Genomic DNA, 22394 nt, shown 5'->3' with positions numbered 1-22394 from the left:
TCCCCATGAAGTCCTGGTCAGCACCGCTCACCGAGGGCTTATGGAATATTCGATCCACTATCATAGAATTCCAAAGAAATATATCAGGTCAGGGGCCAACTTAAAAGCGTAAGTGTCATGGGAATAGGCCCAGGGCCATGGTATTAAGGGTCATGTCCTGTGCTGTACCTGATACATGAAATGCTTGCCCCATAGAGTATTGGGGCAGTCTGCTGCAGGCACAGCTGAAGCTGAGGGCGATGCTCTGCAAAGATAGGGTGCCATTCTCCAGGACATAGAACATTCATTGAATCAACATAACAGCAGTGGTGCGCCACGGGTATTTGGAATTATGCTAGGATGGATAATATGGATTACTAGTATGGGTGACTATCTTAAAATAATTTCAAACTTAAGAGGAATTGCAAGAATAGTGCAAAGAACTTTTTTGCCCTGAGCTATTTAAGAGTATGTTGCCCTGGCACCCATGAGAATACCTTACTGTGTGTATCTCCTACAATCAACAACATCCTTTTACGTAAGTACAACACAACCATCAAAACCAGGACGTGTTACTACAATCAAACCCCCAGAGACCATTCAAGTTTCACCAATGATCCCAAAAATGTCCTTGCAAAAGAAGCCAACCCAGGATCACCCTGTTTTCGGTTTTCATCCCTCTTTGGTTTTCTTTATTCCGGAATATTTCCTCAGTCTTTCCTTGACCGGTACAACCACTTTTGATGGTGACAGGCCAGGTGTTTTGTAGACTGTCGCTTGATCTGAGTTTGTCTGATGTATTGTCATGTCTAGATTCAAGTTATGCACTCTGGCAGGGATATCTTCCTGTTGCATCTTATCAGGTGATGCACAATTTCAATTTGGTGCATTACTTGTGATGTTAACTTTGATTACTTGATTTACTTGATGAAGATGGTCTCTTCCAGGCTTCTCAGCACTCAGAATCTAAGATCTCAATACCAAGTAGACTTCTTGCTTCTGCATTGTTGTTCCCAGTCTTTCTTCTTTCTCAGTGGACAGATCAAGGGAATATATGTTTTAGATATACATACATACACTTATACATACATTATTACCTATTTATTATATTAAATGAAAACCATTCCAATTCCAACCCAACACCACAGGGTTTTTCTGGTTTCTCCATTACTTATTTGTCCTTTCGTTTCTGATAGTGAGAAAATTGGTTCCTATTATTCCATGATCCTTGACATATTTACTTATTTGATCAATCCCTTTGTATCTTTTTTTTTTTAAGATTTTATTTATTTGTCAGAGAGAGAGAGAGCACAACAGGGGGAGCAGCAGAGGCAGAGGGAGAAGCAGACTCCTTGCTGAGCAAGGAGCCCAATGTGGGACTCGATCCCAGGACATTGGGATCATGACCTGAGCCGAAGGCAGATGCTTAACTGACTGAGCCACCCAGGCGTCCCCCGTTTGTATCTTCTGTGTCACCACTGTCCTGCCCCTCCCTGAACTTTCTCCTTACCTGGCTTAGACTCTGATATCCTAGCTGGGTGGCGACTGCCACATCCCCATCCCACTATAGAAAACTTCCTTGTGCTTGGGCTCCAACACCTCACTGTTGACCATCACCAATCTACCTCTCCTCACCAGACTTCCTCCTCATTCTGCTTGGGCTTCGATACTCTGAGCTGAGTCATGAAATGGGATTTTTATAAAGCCAAGGGATTAAGAATGTGCACTATAAGTTCTGACTGTGATGAAATCAGCCATATGTCTTTGTTTGGCATGAGGACAAAATTAACAATATTCTGTATTTATGCTAGAGTTCTTAAAGTACCAACTACATTTCAGCATTTAATCTACTTGGCACTTGTTTTTATACATGGTATAAAATTGGGGTCTAGTTTTTTTCCCTGGTAGATAACATCAGCACCATTTATTATATATTCATCCTTTTATCACTGAATTTCACCTTTCATGCTTCTATCCTTTAAACACATTGCTATTCCTGGATTTTCTAGTAGTTACACTGGCTCATTTGTCTCTTCCTATGCCAATTTCATATGGGTTTTATGGTAGCTTTACAGCATCTTCCAATATTTGGTAAGCTAAGTGTACCTTTAGTGTACTTCTTCCTACATTATTGGCTATTCACAGGTACTTTATTCTTTCCAAATGAATTTTAAGATAATCTAATCCAATTAAAAAGAAACCAGGAGATACTGGGAATGAGCCCCAACCCTTGGAAGAACAAGGAGTTCTGAAGGGATCTCCCTCAAAAGGGGGCCGTGGTCAAGGCGGGGAAGCTGGGCCAGGAGCCAGCACCCAGAGAGGGTGGTGGGAGTGAGCACAAGTCAGGTCCCAAGGTGCACGTGGTGCACTGCCGGCACACAGATGACCAGTCCTCGACGGTGGAAGCCCAACATCGAGGTGTCGGCAGAGCCAGCTCCCTCTGAGACTCTGGGTGGCATCCTTCCTTCCCTCTCTCCAGCTTCTGGCGGTGGCCAGCGATCCTCAGCATCCTTGGCTTGCAGCGGCGTGGCTCCAGTCTCTGAGTCTGTCCTCACTTGGTGTTCTCCCCGTGTGTCTTCCTGGGGCACTTTCGTCTTCTTCTGAGGACACTAGTCATATTGGATTAGGACCCACTCCCATGACCTCCTCTTAACTTGATTACATCAGCAAAGACCCTATTTCCCTATAAGGTCACATTCGCAGGTGACCCTGAAGATCAGCCAGCTTTGGAAGTCACTGATCACGAATTGTTTGCAACTGGGAGAAATGTCCCAGCATCACCTATGTGCACAGATTATCCTAAACTAGATATTACTGGAATGTTTCCATTTATGTTAAAATTTCTGGGTGGGATGCGTTATTTCTATTCTCTAGCTAAGCCAACCTGGGGATTCTAAGTTCTTAAAATACTTACCCTTCATTTAACTTGGTGTTGGCCTGGATGTCTCTGATGCCCCGGACCAATTTAATGTGTGCAAATAAAAGGAAGGAATCCATTAAAAAAAAAAAAAAGAAAGAAACCGGGTGGAAAATTAATTGAAATTAATTTTATATAAATTTATGGAGTTGACCTTTTTGTGACATTAAGTCTTCATATTCTAGGATAAAACAATGAGCCCATACAATGCTTATTCATTGTTCAGATCTTGTTTCATTTATTTATCCAACAAATATTCTTGAGCACCTACTACTGGCTAAGCCCTATTCTAAATGTTGGGGATACAACAGTGAACAAAACAGACAAGTTTCCTGCCTTTTTAAAGTATACATTCCAGCAGGGCAGACAGGTAATAAACAAACACATAATATACATAACAAGTAAATATGCAATGTGTCACACGGTGTTACATGCTACGACAAAAAAAAAAAAGAATCCAACTGAGGGGGCGCTATAGAATGATGGATGTCTCTTTTTTTTAATTTAGGGCAATAAAGTGATATGGTGACGTTTGTGCGCAGCCATTAAAGAGTAACCCGCGCGGTGCAGGTAGAAGAGGTAGTTTCTGCCAGGGCGCGCGCATGCGTGGTGTGTTACACCGGCAGAGGAAGGCTAAGCAGCCCAGCATGGCCGGCATGGAGTAAGGGTATATGGGTAGGAGGGGAAATGAAGACATTGGCTTTAGCTCTGACTGAGAAAGAAAGCTGCTCCTGAGTTTTGAACAGAAGAGTAACATGATCTTGATGAAGGTTTTAAAAGATCATTCTGGGGGCGGCTGGGTGGCTCAGTGGGTTGAGCCTCGGACTCATGATCTCAGGGTCTCCACATGGAGCCCCCGGGTGAGGCTCCACACTCAGGGGAATGTGCTTCTCTCCTTCCTCTGCCCGTCCCCACGCTCGTGCGCGCAGGCATGCACTGTCTCTCTCAAATAAATAAATCTTTAAAAAAAAAAAAGATCATTCTGGTGGACAGGTGGGGAAGGAGGGAGACCCATCAGAAATCCCTTAGGATAATGCTTGCCTGAGGCGATGGCTTGGACACGGTGGAAGTGGGAAGAAGTGGGGGGGTTCTGAGTGGCCTGACTGAAGTGCCACCGTAGTCCACCAGGGGGCAGTACACACGTGTCTTGAAGGGACCAAGCCGTGACAGCCGGTCCTTCTCCCTCCCATAATGATAGTTTGTGATTATCTTCCTATATAACAGCCAACCCTTACCCTTTGCTGCTAGAACTTACATTTTATTTGGGACTGTGGTATGCCCAGCCTTAGGGGATGAATCATGACGGTATAAGCACCATTTCCATCTCCATGATGGCAGTCACCTAATGTCATAACCATCAGCCCCACCTTCTATACATGTACAGGCATCAACTAGCGTATTCATGTAGTCTGGGAAAGCAGGTTTGCTGAGTGTGACTAGGAGCTCCTTTCTTTGCCATTATTTCTTATGGGAACATTGTCTTTTTAAACCTGTAACGTTGAAAAGAAAAAAACAACATTTTAAAAAAATTTAATTCACGGACATGTGAAGAAAATTTGCAATGTACAAGAGTTTACAGCAGTGCTGTCCAATAAAACTATAATGTATAGTTTAGAGCCACATAGGTAATTTGAAATTTTCATTTACACACATAACCAAATTTTTTAAAGTAAAAGGAAACAGGTTGAAATTAAGTTTAATAATGTATTTTATTTAATCAACTATATAAAAATATTATCATTTCAAAATACAATCGATATAAAATATACTTAATATTTTACATCCCCTTTTTCATACAAAGTCTGAAATCTAGTGGATATTTTGCGATTATAGCACATCTCAGTTTGGACTGGCCACATTTCAAGTACTCAATACCCACCCGTGGCTAGTGTCTGCTGTATTGGACAATGCAGGCTTACAGAGTATGCAAGAACATCTTATCCCCCCATTCTTCTCTCTCTCTCTCTCTTTTTTAAAGATTTTATTTATTTATTTGAGAGAGCGAGAATGAGAGAGAGAGAGAGCACATGAGAGGGGGGAGGGTCAGAGGGAGAAGCAGACTCCCTGCCGAGCAGGGAGCCCGATGCGGGACTCGATCCCGGGACTCCAGGATCATGACCTGAGCCGAAGGCAGTCGCTTAACCACCTGAGCCACCCAGGTGCCCTCTCTCTTTTTTTTTTTTAAGATTTTATTTATTTGACAGAGAGACACACAGCGAGAGGGAACAACAAGCAGGGGGAGTGGGAGAGGGAGAAGCAGGCTTCCCGCCGAGCAGGGAGCCCGATGCGGGGCTCGATCCCAGGACGCTGGGATCATGACCTGAGCCGAAGGCAGATGCTTAACACTTAACGACTGAGCCACGCAGGTGCCCCCCCTTCTCTTTGTTTTATTATAGATGCATCCCACCCTCAAGTTTAACAATGCATATGAATGCCCAGCTGGAGACACCATCTCCCAGCCTCCCTAAGAGTTGTGTGTGGCCATGAGGCTTCATTTTCTATTACAGTGTAAAAAGCTACTACAAACTTAGCAGCTTATAACAACACCACTTATTGTCCCAGAGTTCTGTAGGTCAGAATTCTGAGCTTGGTTGTTTTCTGTTCAGGGTCCCACAAGGCCAAAATCAAGGTGTCAGCTGGGCAGGGCTCTTGTCTGGAGGCTCCCTTGTCTGGAGGCTCCAGGTAAGAACCTCCTTCTAAACTCATTCAGGCTGTTGGTAGAGGCCAGAGCCTTGTGGCCATGGATCTGAGGTCCCATTTCCTGCTCTCTGTTCCTTGAGGCTGCCTGGACCCCTCCTCTTGTGGCCCTCTCCATCTTTAAAACAGCATCAGTACAGCAAGTCCTCAGGCTTTGAATCCTTGACTTCCCCCTCTGCTCACCAGAAGGAAAAAGCTGTGCATTTAAAGGGCCTGTGATTAAAGTAGGCCCACCTGGGTAGCCTTCTTTTTGCTATATAATACAACACGACCACAGGATGAGATTGATGTGGGAAATAAAAGCAGAAGAAAAATTATTAAATTTCCTTACTACCTACAGCCCATTGACAAGTCCTTGAAACAGGCAGAGTGACATTCCTCTAGGGACACAACTGCCTCAATGTTAATACTTTGTTAAGGGCAAAAGGCAATCCTAGCCTGACTGGAACCGCAGGATCCTCTAAGTCTACTTTAACGTGTAAGAAGTCCTTTAGAAACTTCCTTTATCTCTAAACCCTCCAAGATATGTGTTGGCAATCATCCCCCAAGCATACGGCCCACCGATATACATCTGAGGGGTCTAACCACTAAGGTTTTAGCAGATGGTAACAAATGACCCTTTTCCAACAATAGCTAGCCCCCTCAAGGTCCTGGAAACCTTGCTTCCAAAATTCCTTAGAGACTTATGCACTCCCTAACCCCCTCCCAACTTGAAAGTATATAATAGGCCGCTCCTCATGACCCCAGTGCGGCTCTTTCTGCCCACGGGTCCTGTCCCCGGGCTTTAATAAAACCACCTTTTTGCACCAAAAATGTCTCAAGAATTCTTTCTTGGCCATTGGCTTCAAACCCTAATAACGTCTTTCCCACATCAAGATCATACCCACACTCGAAGGGGAGGGATTTCACGGGACATTGAAGGCATTCTTAGAATCCGGCCTCCTATAGCATGTGACTAAATGCCAGGCAATAGGAAGTTAATGGCAACTCTATCCTTCCAGCTGCTCAGGGCAACGTTTTGGGTGTCATCCTTGTCCTCTTGCTTTTCCTTACACCTCACTGGTGTTAAAAAACAAAATTTAACCAAGTAATCTTAAAGATCTTACTGGCTTTATTCAGCAATTCATAAATCAGGCAGCATCCCATCTAGCAGGAAGAAAGGAGCTCCAAGTTGCTCTACAAAGTGAAAGACTTATAGGCAGAAGGGAGTGGGAACAAAGACGCTCTACCAGCAAAAAGGGGATTGGGGTGGTGAGGTCACTTTCCTTTAGGGGATGGCCGGGGCCTATCAGGCAGATTACCTCACTAGTGCAGACCGGGTGATTCCTGATCAATTGATTTAAGATTCCACTTCTGGGAGAGGCCAAAACTATAATTCAGTTAAGTCTCGTTTTGGTGACATGGGGCTTAGCGTAAGTGACTCCATGTTGGGTCTGTTGCCTTGTTTTTAACACTGGTCAGTCATCAAATTCTGTCAGCTCAACTTTCAAAATACACTCAGAATATAACCACTTCTCATCACCTTCCCGGTGCCCTAGCTTGGGCCAGCCATCATTACCTTTCACGTGGATTACTGCAGTAACCTCCTAACTGGCCTGGCCTCAGCCATCTTTTCTCAGTAACCCATGTGGTCCTGGTACAACCTATGCCAGACCATGTAGTTCCTCTGTTCAGCACCCTTCATTGGAGGCCCATTTTTTTTTTTTAAAGATTTTATTTATTTATTCATGAGAGACAGACAGAGAGAGAGAGAGAGAGGCAGAGGGAGAAGCAGGCTCCCTAGGAGCAGGGAGCCCGATGCGGGACTCGATCCCAGGACCCTGGGATCATGACCTGAGCCGAAGGCAGACGCTTAACCATCTGAGCCACCCAGGCGCCCTTGGAGGCCCATTTTGGAATAAAAGCCAAAATCCCTAATATGGACTAGTCCAGACTGTAGTCCTTGTGAGGCTGTACTTTGGTCTCCTCATTAGCTCCTGTGACCTCAAATCCTACCATTCTTCCCTCTGTCTCTTCACTGCAGCTTCACCGGCCTTCTTGTCAAAAAGTCCTCTAAGGCTTTTGCATCTGATCCTCTCTGTGCCTAGAACGTTCTTCCCCAAGATACCTGCATAGCTAGCTACAAACACACACACACACACACACACACACACACACACACACACACACACACAGGGGAGATTTCATATTCCCCTACCTTGCTTAATTTTTGCTCTGTAGTACTTTTCATTATGTAACATATTACATATTTTAAATCCGTATCTTGTTTGTCTCTCCCACTAAAATGCAAATCCTTCAGAACAGGGATTCTACCCTCCCCCCACTTTTGTTCATTATTGTATCAAGCTGGCACATGGTAAGTACTCCAAATTGTTTGGTAAGAATAGCAACATCAGAGGGAGATGACAGGAGTCAAAGCATCATAAGGTCCTTAGGTCCTTTGGAAGGAAGGCAGTGATGTTAACTTTAGACTTTGCTAAGCTAAATGTGCGTGCTACACTGTTCGCGGTTACCACTCAGAGAACAGAAATAGAACTGTGACTTCAACGTTCAGGAAAAGGAATGGGCAAAAGAGAATATTTGAGTAAACCAAAGGAAGGCAGGACTGAAGAAGAAACAGCAAAATGGATATGATAAAAGGAAAGCACAGAGCTCCCTGATTCCTGTAGAATAATGGCAGATGCCTAAATCCCTTCACAATCCTCGTGAAACCACACAGATCAACAATGACAGCAAATGAAATCACCCCAGCCCTCACCTACAGCATCCTAGGAGACAGAGAATACCTCACACTTCAATTTACATGTAAATGGACAGATAAATATCTGGAAGTCAGCTCCAGAGCTCACAGCAGAACTGGGGCATCGTGGGGGTGGGGGGTGGAGGTGGGGGAGTGGGGGTTAGGGATGGTGTGTGGAAAAGAGAAGTACAGCTGGTCCTAGAGGAGGCCTATACCAACACCATCAGCTCCAACTAGCCTCAGAAGTAGAGGGTTTGATCCCACGACGGGAGATACCAAGGACAGTCTGAGACCTGGTGGATCAGAACACTGGCTACTGGGTAATCGAAAGGCACATTCGTGAAAATGGGTGATTCATTAGGTCACAAAAGAAAATCTCAGTAACTTTATTTAAAAAAAAAGATTTTATTTATTTATTTGAAAGAGAGAGAGTGAATGAGAGAGAGGGAGCACAAGTGGGGGAAGAGGCAGAGGGAGAGGGACAAGCAGACTCCCCACCGAACAGGAAGCCTGATGTGGGGCTCAGTCCAGGATTCTGGGATCATGACCTGAGCCAAAGGCAGCCACTTAACCAACTGAGTCACCCAGGCGCCCCATTAGTAACTTTAAGAATAACAATAATGTAAGCAACATTCTCAGATCACAAGTCAAAAAAATTATAATAACAAAATTAAGAGCAAAAAGATCCCTCCACGGGAGGCTGGGTGCCTCAGTTGGTTAAGCCTCTGCCTTCATCTCAGGTCATGATCTCAGGGTCCTGGGATCGAGTCCTGTATCGCATTCCCTGCTCAGCGGGGAGCCTGCTTCTCCCTCTACGCCTCCCCCTTGCTCATGATCTCTGTCTCTCTCTCTCAAATAAATAAATAAAATAAAAAAAACAATAAAAAAGATCCTTCCACCAATTAAAAAAACTGTATTAAGCACATAGGCCAATAAGGCAATACAAACCAAAATCACAGAATTTTATGAAATAGCAGTTATGAAAACAGCTTATCTGAAGCTATAACATACTGCAAAAGCAGTTGTTAGAAGAAAATATATTACATGAGTTACCTGTTATCAGTAAAATTAAACATCAATTAAAAAGCTTAAAGAGGGATGCCTGGGTGGCTCAGTTGGTTAAGTGTCTGCCTTTAGCTCAGGTCATGATCTCAGGGTCCTGGGATCAAGTCCCGCGTCGGGCTCTTTGCTCAGCGGGAAGCCTGCTTCTCCTGCTCTCCCGGCTTGTACTCTCTTGCTGTCAAATAAATAAATAAAATCTTAAAAAAAAAAGCTTAAAAAATAAGTAAACCTAAAGAAAGCAGAATGAAGGGACTATTAAAGATAAAAGCAGAGGGGCGCCTGGGTGGCTCTGTCATTAAGCGTCTGCCTTCGGCTCAGGTCATGATCTCAGGGTCCTGGGATCAAGTCCTGCATTGGGCTCCTTGCTCAGTGTGGAGCCTGCTTCTCCCTCTGCCTGCCACTCCCCCTGCTTGTGTTCCCTCTCTTGCTATGTCTCTCCCTGTCAAATAAATAAATAAAATCTTAAAAAAAAAGAAAAGAAAAGCAGAAATTAATGAGTTAGCAGAAAAAAATCTAAAGAGAATAAACCCATCCAATTGCTGGTTCTTAAAAAAAATCAAATCGGGGCGCCTGGGTGGCTCAGTTGGTTAAGCGACTGCTTTTGGCTCAGGTCATGATCCTGGAGTCCCAGGATTGAGTCCCGCATTGGGCTCCCTGCTCAGCAGGGAGTCTGCTTCTCCCTCTGACCCTCCCCCCCTCTCATGTGCTTTCTCTCTTCTCTCATTCTCTCTCTCTCAAATAAATAAATAAAATCTTAAAAAAAAATCAGATCAATCCAGTTCAATCCAATCCAATCAATCAAACAAACCATCAGCTAATATAATTAGGAACAAAAAAGAAAAGGCATAAATATGGAAGATAAGAAATGACAGGGAGGAAATAGCCATTGAAACAGAAGAAAAATTAAAAATCTTAAGATACTACTTTTCCCAAGTCTAGACCAACACATTCAAAAACCAATGATGATTTCCTAGGAGGATATCATTCACTGAAATTGACCCCAGTAAACATAAAAAATTTAAACACACGGAAGAGTTACCCTCAAAAAGACACGGGACCCAGATGGATTCATAGCAGAATCTCCTAAACCTTCCAAGCTACTTAAAATATTCCAGAGCATAGAAAAGGGAAGCTCCCACATTATTTTTAACTAGTCACATGCATGTACAAAAACCAAGAAGAATAAGTAGTCTTTGACATTTATCCACATATTTACCACTTCCAATGCTCCTTATTCCTTCCTGAAGATTCAAATTTCCATCTGGTTCCAGGCAAGAAAAGAAGAAGCGAAAAGGAGAGAAGGAATGATACCTACAGCCAGAAAGCAAAGCTTTTCCAGATACCCTTGGCAGAATTTTGCTGATGTCTCATTGGCCAGAAAACCTTTGTGTAGTTTTTAGCTGGGCATATTGCTTTACCAAACAAATTCAAGGTTCCACTAATAAAGAAGACAAGGAGAATTGTTCTTGGGTAGGAAAAAGCAGTGACTGCCACAGTCCACCCTTTTGGCTATCCGTCATACACCCTCCCTCATGGAGACAGTGCTGAGGTCTCGGCCAGACAGTGCATCCATCTCAAAAGCCCGGATCCCTAGCCAGTGAGCAGTTTTCTCCACGTAACCCTGATGGGAAACCTTGGAGTCCAATAACCTGCAAAGTAAGAGGCAAGTTATTTTCCCCTAATATGTTCCATGTATAAGAGGAGAAGGAAATACAACTCCGACATAGAAGGGGAAGAATGGGAAATACAACCTCAGCAAACACCAGATGCTGCTAGATGGGAGTGACCAGGACTCCCTCCCTGATAGTAATTTCCTTACTCAGCCAATCTACTCTCTGGGAGGACATCCCTCTTAGATGGAGCTCTGCGGTCCAAATTCCATCTTCTTTGGAGAGGACTTTTTGTCCATTGTCCTCTTCAGTCATATTGGGAGTGAACTCTGGGGAGGAGGCCCATTCTGCTGTGTGTGTTCAGGGGTCTGGGGTGAAAATGATAAGGTGTTGCTAGCCAGATTCTTAAATTCTCATTTTTGGTGATATGATTCCCTCAAAAATGTAGGCTTTCAGTCTATTTGCCTCTCATTCAGTCCTATCTGTGAGTAGCCACAGCCAAAGCTCCTATATGGCCATGACTTCTTTTTTTAAGAGAGAGAGAGAGAGCACAAGTGGGGAGGGGCAGAGGGAGAGGGAGAGAGAGAATCTCAAGCAGGCTCCTCACCCCAGCATGAAGCCAGACATGGGACTCAAGCTCATGATCCTGAGATCATGACCTGAGCCAAAATCAAGAGTTGGACACTTAACGGAGCCACCCAGGCACCCTATAGCACTGGTCTTTAAACCTGAAAGTCCTCTATAATCTTCTGGCCTCTGTGCTCTGCCTATGTCTCAAGCCTTCAACTTAATGTTTACTGACTTGAGACAACTGGAAACAAAAGACTGGAGTGGGAAGAGAATGCTTTGCAGACCTCACTTCCTCTGTTGAGTGGTGGCTCTTAAAGGAGGGTGCTTAGGAAAGTTCCAGGACACCAGTCTTATCTTCTTCTAAGCTACTGCTTGGCAGCTACCACTCCTATTTAGAAAGGAGAAAGAACAATCCTTTTTCAGCTCTGTAAATCTCCAAATTATGAGAGGCTCCTTCAAAGATTTGCAGGCCCTAGGCAGAGTGTTTTTTCTTAGTGAAGGACCTCAGTGAACAGGTACTTCCTTCCCTTTTTCCTTCAGCTTGGATAACTCTAGTACACTGGTCTCTCTCAGGACTTTGTGGAACGTGGAGCAAAGTGACCTGCACGTGTTAATATTCTGAATTATTCCAGCTATTTCCCCAATACAACAGACTTGGTTTGCATGTAGGGTATCTTGCATCAAAGAGCAAATAGACCCAATGTTTCACCACTGCATAAGGAGGGTGTGGGCATTCCCATCTGCAATGTCTGCACCCTCACAGCCCAAGGTCCCATCTCTACCAGTCAGTAGAGTCCATGTTTCATGGGCTGAATTCTCTAAGTGATTGCATTTGGCTGCATTTCACAAAAACCCAACAGAGTGGCTAACCCAATAATGGGTTTACTTTTTTTCAAGTTACGATGAGTCTGGCATATGCAGTCGGGGCTGGTGCAACTGTTCATGGAATTAGGCTCCTTCTATCTTCTTTGGCCATCCGTAGTGTCTTTTGGGTTTATAATCACAAGTTTGCTGTCACTCTTCTGGATGTTGTATCTGCTTTGCAGGCTGGAAGAAGGGGGTAGAGGAAGGCAGAATGCATGCACCAGTGAATCTGCCCTTTTTTTTTTTTTTTAGTCAGGAAGTCAATCACTTTTACAAAATCAATTTTCCTAGTGAGTTTCACTTGCATCTTATTGGCTGCATTGCCACCCTTAGCTCCAGGGGAGCTGATTTTTTTTTTTAAGATTTTATTTATTTGTCAGAGAGCATACACGCAGAGGGAGGCAGGCAGTGGGAGAAGCACGCTCTGCCCTGAGTAGGGAGTCTGATGCAGGACTCCATCCCAGGACTCTAGCATCATGCCCTGAGCCAAAGGCAGTAGCTTAACTGACTGAGCCACCCAGGCGTCCCAGGAGCTGAATATTTTTATTCATAGGAGGTTCTGGAGGTTCTGTAAATAAGGAAGAAGAGGAGAATAGATATTGGGTAGTCAACTGGGTCTGCCAGACCAATGCAAACTATTTACGCAAGAAAAGGAATATCTTGGCTCAAGTAACTGAAAAGTCCAATTCTCTTCAGCTCTCCACTCTACCTTCTTCTGTGTCAGGATAATCTGAGGCTGACTCCCCTTTTGGTGATCAGATGGCTCCCAGGGCTACAAGCTTTGTCATTCATGCCCAATAGCAAATAGAGGGTTATCAAGCTCCCAGCATTTGCAGCTGACATGCTCCACCCAAGACGGGGCTCAGAGGATGGGATGTGCTCATTGCTCAGCCTAGGTAGCAAGCTCCAAATCTAGATTTGCGGTGGAATCATCCCAGGAATTACATGGATCAGATCCCCAAATGGAAGCTATGGTCTGTTAAAAGGGTCAGGGACCTCTGGAGAGTAAGGTAGGGAAGTGGAGGATAGGAACACGATCAACAAATGTCCTCCAGGACAGCTAAAGAAAGAAGGAATCAATCAAAAGTGGATTAGTTAGCACTGGAAATAGCAAGAAAAAGGAGAGTCTCTAAAGTAACATTGACAGCATTCATCGATCCAAGCACTGGTGGGAAGAGGAAGGCCTGGCCCAAGGTCATATCTTGTCCACTTCCAATGGCAGATCCATTTTTACTGTGAAGGTCTTAGAAACACACTCCTGTTACTCCCAGCCCCCATCTCTCATTCTGATGCTCTAATTGCAGCTCATCATGCAGGCTTCTCCCAAGTTATTTTCTTATAGGAAGAGAGTACTCTAATCAGAGAACAGAACGCTTGGCAATACTGGTTCACAGTATAAACCAATACATCAGCCTTCTGGTTTTTATATTAATTTCTGACTCACTGTGTCTACAAAAGTTCCTTTCTGAGCCTGTGTGGCTATGAATCAGACCCTGAAGTCCTGGTGTTCCCAAGATATCTGAAAACTTGTGAGTCTATCAGCAACCAGCCAATGGGTTTCCTTTGAAGACTCCCACATCATCATGTGTCCAACCCATCACCCCCTTCTCAGGTATTGATTTGAGGTTCCATAGCATTCAGTGTCTTACACTGGAATCCCACTGTTTTATTCCTAATGTAGATAAGGCTGGGTTTGAGCTGATGCCAAGTTCTTTTTCATCTTCAGGATCTCTTGCTGGAAGCCTCATGACCTGCCTAGTTGTCCTTCTGATCCTGTAGCAGAAGTCTACGAGGCACTAAGTTGAATCTTACGTGAGCAGACACTTCAGAAAAGAGGATACTTGAATGCTCATAGGAAAATGTATTCATGTTCACTAGTCATAAGGCATATGTGAATTAAAGCCAAAATGAGGAACTACTACATACCCACTGGAATGACTAAAATTAAAAGAACTGACAATACCAAGCGTTTACAAGAAAGTAGAGAAAGTGGGACTCATATATTTCTGCTGGGAGTGTAAGTTGGTACAACTATTTGGGACTTCTGTTTGGCAACATATATGAAGCTGAACACACACTTACCCTATATCCCGGCAACTCTACTCCTAATATACAAGAGAAATGCATGCATATGCTCACCAAAAGATGTGCATAAGAATATCCACTGCGGCACCATTCCTAATACCTCTGACTGGGAAACACCCCAAATAGTAGAATTAATAAATACATTGTATTACAGCCAAACCATCTATACTACAAAGCAATGCAGATGAAGGACCTACCACTGTTCACAACAACGGGGGGAAATCCCATTAACATAATGTTGAACGAAAGAAGCCAGACACAAAAGACTATTTTTGGTATGATTCCACTTAGAAGAAGTTCAAGAGCAGGCAAAACCTAATTTTTGTTGTTAGAAGTCAAGATGATGGTTATCTTTGGAGAAAGAGGGGGTAATGACTGGAAAGGACCGTGTGAGGTGCTCCCAAGTGTGGTGAATGTTCGGGTTTTTGATCTGGGTGGTGATTATATGAATGTGTGCAACTTAGTGAAAATTCATCAAGTTGTACAATTATAATTTGTACACTTTTCTTGGCTAGGCTCACCAACATGTCTAGAGATTCATCTGACACTCAGCCACCTGGGCTGGCCTCTGCTAGGACAATTCAGGAGACTCAGCTCTGCAATGTGTGCCTGTCATCCACCATGGGCCAGCCAGGCATGGTCTCACGGTGATGGCAAAGAAGCACAAAGGGTAATTCCCGATGTTCAAGTCCTTATCAAGCCATCCTAGCTGCTAACATTCCACTGGCCAAAGCAAGTCAAACGGTGGAAACTAGAATCAAGGGGCCGGCGGGTTACTCTTCTCATGATAGGCAGACACTGATTGCACAGTTATGTGGTAAAGGGCATGGCTATAGGGAGGGTGATGACCACAATCTCCCACAGTGTGGGAATAAGAAACCTGAAGCTAACGACAAAACAGTGAAACACATACATAACTGAGAAGTGCAGGGTGCTTTAAGGGCACAGAAAAGGGATTATTTCATGTTTTATCTCATACTCAAATTATTCATGAAAAAATTTATGCATGGACATATCCCTTCCAGACTATGAACTTCTTGTATGTGCTTCATTTTCACATTTTCCCCCAGCTGCTGGCATAATGCCTTGCATAAAATAGGCACTTGAACATTTGTGAAATTAATGTTCAGCCATAAAGGTAGTCCTATTTATTTCAGGCTCCAGAGGAAGGAAGAGACCCACATACATAGCAATACCTATCTTTATATTTTATAGTCATTTCAGTGAGCTCATAATCTCTATTCATAGAATAGTTTCCTGTCAAGTGAAGAGTTGGAGGAGTTCCAGCCCAGTGACTGATGGGTAGGATCATTCAAATTTTGATGTGTTCCCTTTTATGGATGGGTGCATGGTGATGGGGGTCTTCACCATTTTAAAAAATTGTGATAAAATAGGGGCACATAGGTAGCACAGTTGGTTAAGTGTCTGACTCTTGGTTTTGGCTTAGGTCATGATCTCAGGGTTGTGGGATCAAGCCCCACTTTGGACTCCACACTCAGCAAGGAGTCTGCTTGGGATTCTCTCTCCCTTTCCCTCCACCCCTCCACACCAAGCATGCACACCCTCCCCCTCTCTACCTCTCAAATAAATAAATAAATCTTTTAAAAAATTGTGGTAAAATATATATAACATGAAATTTACCATCTTAACTTTTTAAAAAGATTTTATTTATTCATTTTAGAGAGAGAGTATGTGTGCGCGCAGAGGGGGAAGAAGGGGCAGAGGGAGACAAAGAGTCTCAAGCAGACTCCATCCTGAGTGTGGAACCTGGAACCTGAGATCACAACCTGAGCCAGAATCAAGAGTTGGACACCTAACTGACTGCATCACCCAGGAACCCCATCTTAACTTTTTTTTAAGGGTATAGTTCAGTGGCATTAAGTACATTCATATTATTGTGCAACCACCACCACCATCCATCTCTAGACTGTTACCTTCCCAAACTGAAACTCTATACTCATTAAACAATAACTCCCCATTCTCCCTGCCCCCCAGCCCCCCAGCCCCTGGCAACCACCATTTTACTTTTTCTCTACATGAATGTGACTGTTTTAGGTACCTCATGTGTGACTGGATTATTTCACTGGCATAATGTCCTCAAGATTCATCTATGTTATAGTATATGTCAGAATTTCCTTCCTTTTATTTGAGAAACAAGGCAGAGGATCACAGGGGAAGGGAGGGGAAAATGAAACAAGACGAAACCAGAGAGGGAGACAAACCATAAGAGACTCTTAATCTCAGGAAACAAACTGAGGGTTGCTGGAGTGGAGGGGGGTGGGAGGGATGGGGTGGCTGGGTGATGGACATTGGGGAGGGTATGTGCTATGGTGAGCGCGGTGAATTGTGTAAGACCGATGAATCACAGACCTGTACCCCTGAAACAAATAATACATTATTGTTAACAAAAAAAAAAGAAAATCCAAAAAAATAAAAGAACTTTCTTCCTTTTTAATGCTGAATAATATTCCATTGTATGCATATACCACATTTTATTTAGCTATTCACCTATTGAGGGGCCCTTGGGTTGCTTTACCTTTGACTATTGTGAAGTGATGTGCTCCTTTTATATGCAAAACAAATTCCACCTAGGTATGGGAACTAGTGCAGTATGAATGCCCTCCACCTAGCTTGCTAACAGCATGCCCTGCTCCCATGTTCTCCTGTGGACCTGCCCCATCCAACATGCCCTGGGCAAGAATTTTCCAAAGCAGCTACAGGTCCCTTCCCACAGCAAAGCAGTGCAGACCTCATTAACACCAGTGCCCCACACCCACATTCTCTTGCAGACCTACCTGATCCAACATGTCCTCAGCAGGAGTCCATGCAAAGCAGAACCACAAGCTGGGCACTATGCAAGCAGCCTCAATGGGTCAGCACCACAGCAGAGGGACTCCTGCCCCGGGGAAGGGGGAAGATAACCATATTCCAGTTCAACTGTAGCCCTAGCAGTGGGCTGGGGGCAGACATCTGGTCTGACTGCAGGCCCCACCCACCAGTGAAAGATTTTCAGGGGGACAACACAGGGAAAGTGCCCTGAAGTTTGGTGCTACTGCATCTCTGGCAAACACTTGGTCTGACTCAACTCAAGCCCAAGGTGTCCCCAGACTGGCCCACTAACAACACAGGGAAAAACCCTGCCCACAGCAGGCAAAGAGAACCATTGTAGACAACTGGACTGAAGACAAAGGTGGCTCAACCACAAGAGTAGGGCACACACAACACATGTAGGAGACACCCCAGAAGGGCCAGGTCTGGTAAACAGGGGATATTGCACTATGGGTTACCATAAACCTCTTCTTCATAAGGCCACTACTTGCAAGAGGAGACATAGCTGACTTTCCTAACACTTAGAAACAGACACAGAGAGTTAGAGAGAATGAGGAGACAGAGGAATATGTCCCAAATGAAAGAACAGGATAAAAATCGCAGTAAGAGAGCAAAACAGAGATAAGTAATATGCCTTACAGGGAATTTAAAGTAATGGTCATAAAGATACTCAATGGACTTGAGAAAAGATCAGAGGATTTCAGTGAGACCCTCAATAAAGAGACAGAAAAAATGAAAAGAAACAGTCAGAGATGGAGAACTCAATAACTGAAATTTAAAATACACGAGATGGAATGGCTACTAGACTAGAGGAAGCAGAACAAGTCAGCAACCTGGAGGTAATGGAAAGCAATCAAGCCGAATGGGAGAGAGAAAAAGGAATAATAAAAAAGTAAAACAGATTAAGGGAACTCAGTGACACCATCATGCATAATAACATTTGCTTTATAGGGATCCCAGAAGGAGAAGAGAGAGAAAAGCAGGCAGAAAATGTATTTGAAGAAATTATAGCTGAAAACTTCCTGAATCAGGGCAAGGAAACAGACATCTAGACCCATCTCCAACAAATTAACCCAAGGGGGTCCACACCAAGACACATAGTAATTAAAATGGTAAAAAGTAGTGATAAATAGAGAATTTTAAAAGCGGCAAGAAAACAGTTATGTAGAAGGGAAACCTCTGATAACCCAGGTTATCAGCTGATTTTTCAACAGAAACTTTGCAGGCCAGAAGGGAGTGGAATGTTATATTCAAAGTGCCGAAAGAAAAAAACCTGCAGCCAAGAATCTCTATCCAGCAAGGCTATCATTCAGAATAGAAGGAGATAAAGAGTTTCCCAGACAAACAAAAGTTAAAGGAATTCATTAACACTAAACCAACCTTATAAGAAATGTTAAAGGGGATTCTTTGAGTGGAAAAGAGAGATGATAAGCAGGGGGAAGAAAAACAGGAAAATTAAGTATATCTATAAAAATGAGTCAAGAAATTCATAAAATAAAAGAATGTAAATTACAGCATCATATACCCAAAACGTGGTGGGGACAGGAGTAAAAGTTTAGTGCTTTTAGAATGAGTTGAAACTTAAGCAACCATCAACTTAATATAGACTGCTATATGCATAAGATGCTATACTTAAATCTAATGGTAACCACAAATTAAAAACTGGCAAGAGATATGCAAAAAATAAAGAGAAAGGAATCCAAGTATATCACTAAAGAAATTCAGCAAACTGAGAGAAGAGAGTAAGAGAAGAACTACAAAAACAACCACAAAACAAGTACTCAAATAGCAGTAAGTACATACCTACCAATAATTACTTAGAATGTAAATGGACTCAGTGCTCATTGAAAGATATAGGGTGGGGTGCCTGGGTGGCTCAGTCAGTTAAGCATCTGCCTTCAGCTCAGGTCATGATCCCAGGGTCCTGGGATAGAGCCCCCATCGGGCTCCCTACTCAATGGGGAGCCTGCTTCTCCCATTCCCTCTGCCCCTCCCCCTACTGGTGTGCACGCTTTCTCTCACTCTCTTGCTCTACTCTCTCTCTCAAATAAATAAATACGTTTTTTTTTTTGGAAAAAGAAAGATACAGGGTGATGGAATGGATGAAAAAGCAAGACCCATCTATATGCTGCCTACAAGAGACTCATTTCGGACTTAAAGACACGTGCAGATTGAAAGTGAAGGGATGGAAAAGCATTTAACATGCAAACAAAAGTGAAAAAAAAGCCAAGGTAGCAATGCTTACATCACACAAAATAGACTTTAAAAGGACTGTAATGGGACAAAGAAGGACAATACGTAATCATAAAGGGAACAATCCAACAAGAGGACAACCATTTTTTTTTTAAGATTTTTTTATTTATTTGACAGAGAGAGAAACAGTGAAAGAGGGAACAGAAGCAGGGGGAGTGGAAGAGGGAGAAGCAGGCTCTCTGCTGAGCAGGGAGCCCGATGTGGGGCTTGATCCCAGGACCCTGGGATCATGACCTGAGCTGAAGGCAGCCGCTTAACGACTGAGCCACCCAGGCGCCCCACGAGGACAACTATTAAAAGGGGAGGAGTTAAGATGGTGGAGGAGTAGGGGATCCAAATTTCGTCTGGTCCCTGGAATTCAGCTAGAGAGTTAGTTATCAAATCATTCTGAACACCTGTGAAATTAACCAGAGATGTGCGAAAAGAATTGTTGCAATTCTACAAATAGAAAAGCAACCACTTTTTGCAAGGTAGGAGGTGCAGAGAGGTGAATCTGAAACAATATATCAGAAGATAAACTATGGGGGGAGGGAGCCTCCATAAGCCGGGTACCAGAAAGTGTTTTAAGCAGCAGAGCCTAAGATCCTTACTTTTAGAAATCGGCCTGAAACGTGCTCAGGGGCGAAGTGGGGTGGAATCCCAGGTGGGACAGCATGGTTTCAGGATCCCTGGGATCACAAAAAGAATGGGGGTACCTAAGTGCAGCAGAGTTCCCAAGCATCGGAGTGGGGAAGCCAGCTGCAAACAGCAAGTCCAGCCACCAACTTTCTGCTTGGTGTTGCCATAAACTGAGAACTGCTGCAGGGTGGGGCCACTGCACTCTCCGAGCAGGGGCCCAGCAAGAGGCCGAACTGCAGAGAAACACCCCCTCCCTCCTTTGGGAGGAACAGCACAGGTGGGTGCTGCAGGAGTCTGCAGGGTTTGGAGAGTCCAAGCTGGGTCGTGTGACTAAGATAGGTCACAGGCTGGGTGAGCACAGAGTGCTGACAGAGACCAGGGAGAGAAGAGCAATTGACTGCTTTTCGGTGAGGGCTCACTGAAGAGTGGGAGGGCACAAACTTTCAGCTCTGGGGCTAGACATCGGGGTGCCACCACCATTTTCATCCTCCCCTCCCCCATTGGTGCTAAAAGCCTTCAGAGAGCAAAACAGCCACATAGTGCAATATGGAGGGAGCCGCTTACACTGAGCCTGGCCCCCTGGCACAGACCACTGGGGGAAAGACACCTGAGAATCAGCCCAACAGACCTCTCCCCCCAGAAGACCAAGTTTACTGATGACAGAGAGCTGCAAAACTCCAGCTCTTGGGGAATATGGTATATAGCATTCATGGTTTTTTTTCCTTATTATTTTTTACTCTTTCAAGTTTTATATTTTTTCTTTTACAGCTATTTTCTTATTTTATCAAATCTTTTTTTAAGTCTTTTTAAATTTTCATTTACATTTTATATATATTTTTTTCATTTTTGGCTTCCTTTCATTGTGTTCAGTTTTATTTTTGTATAAGTTTTTCTTGCTCTCCTATTTTGAGATCTAGTTTCTTCTAACAAACAGACCAAAATACAACCAAAATCTAGTTTATTGTTCTGTTCTGTTCTACTTCTTGGTTGATTTCTCTCTCTCTCTCTCTCTCCTTTTTTTTGGTTTCTGTTCTCTTCTGATTCGTTTAGTGTATATTTTTCTGGTGTCTTGTTTCTATTTTTGTATTTCTCTTTCGTCTATTATTTTCTGGACATAATGATGAGATGGAAAAACTCACCCCAAAAGAGAGAACAGGAGGCAGTACTCATTGCCAGGGACTTAATCAATATGGATACAAGTAAGATGTGGAAATTAGAATTCAAAACAATGATTATAAAGATACTATCTGGGCTTGAAAAAAGCATAGAAGATACTACAGAATCCCTTACTGGAGAAATAAAAGAACTAAAATCTAATCAGGTTAAAATAAAAAAGGCTATTACTGAGATGCAATAAAAAATGGAGGCTCTAACTGCTAGGATAAATGAGGCAGAAAAGAGAGTCAGTGATATAGAAGACAAAATGATGGAGAACAAGGAAATGGAGAAAAAGAGAGATAAACAACTACTAGATCACAAAGGGAGGATTCGAGAGATCAGTGATACCATAATGTGAAACAATAATAGAATAATTTGGGTGCCAGAGGAAGAGAAAAGAGAGAGAAGTTTTATTTGAACAAATTATAGCTGAGAACTTCCCTAATCCAGGGAAGGAAACAGGCGTTCAAGTCCAGGAGGCACAGGGAACCCTCCTCAAAATCAATAAAAATAGGTTAACACCTCGACATATAATAGTGAAGCTTGCAAATTTCAGAGATAAAGAGAAAATCCTAAAGGTAGCTCGGGATAAGAGGTCCTTAACCTATAAGGGTAGAAACATAAGGCTAGCAGCAGACCTGTCCACAGAGACCTGGCAGGCCAGAAAGGACTGGCATGATATATGCAAGGTGCTAAATGAGAAAAATATGCAGCCAGAATACTTTATCCAGCAAGGCTGCCATTCAGAATGGAAGGAGAGATAAAGAGCTTCCAGGACAAATAGAAACCAAAAGAATTTGTGATCACTAAACCAGCCATGCAAGAAATATTAAGGGGTGTGGGGCGTCTGAGTGGCTCAGTCTGGTCAAGTGTCTGCCTTAATCCCAGGCAGGTCATGATCCTAGGGTCCTGGGATCAAGCCCCACATGGGGCTCCCTGCTCAGTGGGGAGCCTGCTTCTCCCTCTCCCTTTGCCCCTCCTCCCACTCATGCTTTCTCTCGTGTGCTCTCTC

General features: G+C 43.6%; 1 long non-coding RNA gene across 1 annotated transcript in view; it reads right to left on the bottom strand.

Moving 5' to 3' along the window:
• Positions 1-3186: 3186 nt before the first annotated feature.
• Positions 3187-22394, bottom strand: part of LOC112833019 (uncharacterized) — a 35106-nt gene continuing 15898 nt past the window's right edge. Inside the window, exon 3 of the long non-coding RNA XR_003210527.2 lies at positions 3187-4386. This is a non-coding gene — a long non-coding RNA (uncharacterized lncRNA). The remainder of the gene's footprint in view (positions 4387-22394) is intronic.

The sequence above is a fragment of the Callorhinus ursinus genome, unplaced genomic scaffold (assembly GCF_003265705.2).
Source record: "Callorhinus ursinus isolate GAN/ISIS: 27379988/994484 unplaced genomic scaffold, GSC_fseal_2.0 scaffold25, whole genome shotgun sequence".
Lineage (NCBI taxonomy): Eukaryota > Metazoa > Chordata > Mammalia > Carnivora > Otariidae > Callorhinus > Callorhinus ursinus.
This window is presented reverse-complemented; position numbering and strand designations above follow the sequence as displayed.